This window comes from Asparagus officinalis, chromosome 9 (assembly GCF_001876935.1).
Source record: "Asparagus officinalis chromosome 9, Aspof.V1, whole genome shotgun sequence".
Lineage (NCBI taxonomy): Eukaryota > Viridiplantae > Streptophyta > Magnoliopsida > Asparagales > Asparagaceae > Asparagus > Asparagus officinalis.
In genome coordinates, this window is record NC_033802.1 from 55141059 (window position 1) to 55145765 (window position 4707).

The window sequence follows — 4707 nt, forward strand, 5'->3', positions numbered from 1 at the left end:
GTTTTGGAGAGGGATTTTTGGAGAGCCTTGGCGAAGCCCTGCTGCAGCGAGGAGTGAGCGAGCCGTCTACAGCAAAGGAGTCTTCTTCTTCATTCACCCCTTCTCTTTTCCTTAGTGTTGCCCCTTAGCGGTGATACTAAGTAGAGCGAATATCTCGATTATCCGAGATAGGAGCTATAAACTTCTAGATCTCACGCGGATCGATGAGGTTCTGCTTCTATATCCCTTCGCGGATAGACGAAGCTCTGCCCAATTTTCTCGGAGCAGATCTGATTGCCCGGTGGTCCACGGATATCAACGTCCCCGTCACAGGCCAAAGACCCACGCAAGCAAGAGATGATAAACGGATCTTGCGTTTGTTTGAAAGGAGTTGTATTTCTATTGTTTTCATTGTGTAGGAGTCTTATAAAAAGGCTATCTTTTTGTTTCATTGTAACGATTGAAGTTGTAATGAATGCAGCAATGAATACAGCAACTTTTTCCGCAAACAGTGGGCACGCCACAGTGGGAGCCAACGGCATCGCAACCGACGCCGTCGTGACGCAACCAGCACTCAAGATCGGGGGATCTGAAGAGCAGTGGGTTGTATGCCCCTATACGAGCCACCATGTACGGAATCCCAGTCAGCTGTCGCCATTTCTTGGCTTTGCTGGAGACCTACATGCCTGACAGCAACACCTTTCTGACCAGCGGTGGTGAGTTAGGGTTGGCCTTGCATGAGATGCATCATGTTTCTGGTCTTCCGATGGGGGATTGTCCGTATCAGGAGTATTTTCCCTCGAACTAGCAGTTGGAGTGTATGAAGAAAGATACTTACTTGTCATTATCATACCTCTTTGGTCCAGACTTCTCCTCAAGCGAAAAGGAAGAGGCAGGTCAGCTTGAAGCAGTTTGCTTGCTATTTGTTCCAGAACTTGGAGGGTAATTCCGGCGGGCCCATTCATGAATTAGACGTGTTGACCCCTTCCGCAATTAATGAATTGTTGGAGAAGGCTGAGGCTCGTTCTTACACCATCGCCAGTGCTGAGGGAGCTTTTCCTGCGGGAACCAAGTTTCATTCTTTTCTCTGCCGTGCACAGAAGTCCATTGTGCCCCGGACTCTATTAGTAGGCTACCTTGCCCTTTGGTTGAAGAAATGCGTCGTCCCGCACCAGCCTTCAGACGCTCTACCCATCGAGGTGCTCTTCCCAGCAGTTCAGCTAGCTTACGGGAGAGAGCTTTCCCTGCTCCCAGCAATGGTTGCTGGCATCCATTGCGGGCTCAGGTGTTTGAGCTTATTTGTCCGAAGGTCGAGCTTCCTTACGCATATCTGATGGCGTGGCTTGTCCTTCACCGTCCTGACTTGATGTCGGCGCCCAGCGTTGTTGACATCCCCGTCCCTTTCATGCAGCTGTTGGAGAAGAGCAGATGGCTCGGGAACAAATTCAGTGATGTTCAACGAGAGCTTCGAGTCCGTAAAAGCTGGGAGTTCTTCAAGTGTTTTCCTAACTTTTCGGGTCGCTATGGTGACGTGCTGATTAACGAGGAGAAACCTAGAAGTGACCGGACTGTTCTTGACGTTGGTTGTTTCCGCTGGTTAGTGAACATCCGCGTTGGGTATCTTGTTCTCCGGGTGAAGAATCGATGCCACATAGAGCCTTACCTTCCATGCCGTTTTGCTCGTTAGTTCGGCTATGACCAACTATATGTTGGGAATCCAAGCCGTGGTCTGCAGGTTGAGGGAGGGCTTATTGATGGCGTACGAGCATGGCTGTGGACTATGGTGGGCTGCACTGGAGCCCATTTTGCTCTTCCTTCATATAGGCGCAAGCCGCTGACCACTTTTCTCAGTTGCAAGTGGTTCCTTTCCGCTTATGAATCCATAGGTGTGAGGAGCCTTTCAGAGTTACAGTCCGAGCACTCGGTCCGGGCTGCTATGATGGCTGTTCGCAGGGCTGAGCTTGCTCAGAAGCGGAGAAAGGGACATGCCAAATCTCTTCTCATAGATGATGAAGAGCTCCTTCCTACGGATGACGACGACGAGACCTCCGAGGAAGAATATGTGGATGCAGATACCGACAGAGGAGAACTCGATACCGGTTTGTCCTGCTTCTTTGATTTTCCTTCTCCATTCTAATTGGTATAAACGACAGCTCTCATTCGTTTAATGAAATGACCATTGTCACTTTAGGTAGGACAGTTGACGATCATAGGCCGCCAGCTCCTACATACGTTGAAACGTGTGACAGGCCTGTGCATGACCGACCCGTCGGTCCTAGGAGGGTTGGTGCCCCGAAGAGGAAGAAGACCGTTCATAAGTCCCACGATGGTCAGCGCCCTTGTGGAGTGGACTTAGGAAGTACTGCCGATGGAGGGGAAGGTAACATTTTATTGCTTTAAGGTGATTTTCCTTTTGGGATTCGTAACCATGTTTTATGCTCCAGGGTTCTTCGAAGAGGGCGAACTCCCACCGGGTTCGGAATCTCCTGGCGTTGACAACATGGATTGCTTTATGCAGCAAATGTGTGACGCCCTTCATGACGGGTCTCTGGGCATCGATCTAAACATCGATCTTGAGCAGATGAATAATGTTGAGCCCGCAGTCCCATATTCAGGTATATCTACATCCAATGTTACTTTCCTCAAGCATGGGGAAGGAAGATCTTCCGTCTTTTGCTGCAAGTATTTTTTCGAGCTTTCCTCATCTTTCAACATTCAGGTTACCCTGTAGATGTCGCGATGGAAAGGCCAATCTTCTCGAAGCCCGATGCTGGCTTATTAGCTGACATGCTGGCTGAGCAGACTTCCAGAGGAACCGAGAGACCATTCTTTGGGAATGATTCATCCACCGGTATATATCTGATTCCCTTCATCTTGCCTGATCTTTTATCTGACTAACGAAGGATTAATATTACAGCGCCAACCATTGGGATTAGCCCAATATCGATTCCTGGCATATCTAGCTTGCCTCGGAGTGACGGACTCGCAGGTACGCATATGATTTAGGGATATCGTATTTCTCTATGTTCATCTGACTGTTAACTAATACATGAGTGCAATCATAGGACCAGCCACCAGGGCTGATTCTCTTATGACTCCTGGCATTTCTCAGATGCCTACTGATAATGGATCTACAGGTATGCAGATGACCTTATTATCCCAATCCTCCTTATTTGTCTAAATTTTCATTTTGACTAATAAGAGGGTGCCACTATAGGACCAGTCGCTTGGGCCGATACTCTTATGACTCTTGGCATTCCTGACTAATAAGAGGGTGCCACTATAGGACCAGTCGCTTGGGCCGATACTCTTATGACTCTTGGCATTCCAGCTGCATCTGAGAACGGTGGGATTGCAGGTATGCATACGATCTTCTTGTCCCGATTCTCCTTATTTGTCCAAATTTCCATTTGGCTAATACAAGAGTGTAACTATAGGACCGGCCGTTAGGCCTGGTACTACTACAGTTCCCGGGGCTGAAAATCTGCATAGAAGTGACGTCTCTCCGTCCTTGCCGAGTGATATAAGCAATCCGCCTGCAGGGGTTGATATACCCTCTTCTGCTGCTGCCTCAGAGCCTGTCGGACCTCAGCCTGAGGGGACTTGACTTTCCTTATTGTATTCGATAATCCGCTGAGCTTCTATGTTGTTGCCTGTAGGATCTCGATCTTCCCTATACGAGTGTGTCCGCGCACTTTTGGTCGATACTGATCCTGACAGAGAGGCTTTTCGTACGGACCTCAGCTTCTTCACTGCCTTTTATAACGGCCTGATCGAGAAACTTCTTCATAGAGGAGGTGGCTTCGATCAGTTCAGGCGTTCCTTTTCTCGCCACATGATGATGATGAGGGAAGAAGGATACCCGGATTTGGCCGATTCCTTTACTGCCGATTTCGCTGCCCTGGAGTCAGAGATACGAGAGTTGAAGGAGCTGGAGGTCACCGGGGCTTCTTCTTTCGTGTCCTCTCAGTTGGAGCATAGGCTGGCACAGTGGCGTGACCTGAGATCTTCCATCGGGTGCGAGCTTCAGTCACATGAGAGCTCCATTGCGCAGCTAATGGCTAACGTGGTGAGGAAAGATACGGAGAGAGTTGAGCTACTCCGCTCTTTGGACTCGAACCGCGAGGAAATGACTAGGTTGAAAGAGGCCTTGAAGTGCGTTGAGGAATCTACTGCTCTTATTGTAAATGACCTGGCTGGACTAGAGCGTTCTCGTGAACAAGTACTCGAGGAGCTCGGATCCACCCAGGAGAGACTGATGAAGCTGAAGAGTGAAGCCGCGGAGATTTTAAGCAGTTCTGAGGAATCTGCCCGAGCTGATCTGCAGGCGGGACTTGAGCGGGAAGAGTGAAGCCGTGGAGATTTTAAGCAGTTCTGAGGAATCTGCCCGAGCTGATCTGCAGGCGGGACTTGAGCGGAGTTATGTAGATAGACTTTTTAGCTTAAACTCTTCGTCACGCATCCAACACACCCGGAATCACTCAAATCCGAGTTCGTACGAAGAATCTACGGGAGAAACGATCAAATACACCTACGGACGTCTCGGAGTTCCGAAACACCCCCAGGGGTGTCTCAGAAATTCCGAGACACCCCAGGGGTGTCTCGGAATTTCCGAGACACCCTAGGGTGTCTCGGAAAATCCGAGACACCCCAGGGGTGTCTCGGAAAAGCCGAGACACCCCTAGGGGTGTCTCGGAATTTCCGAGACACCCCAAGGGTGTCTCGGAA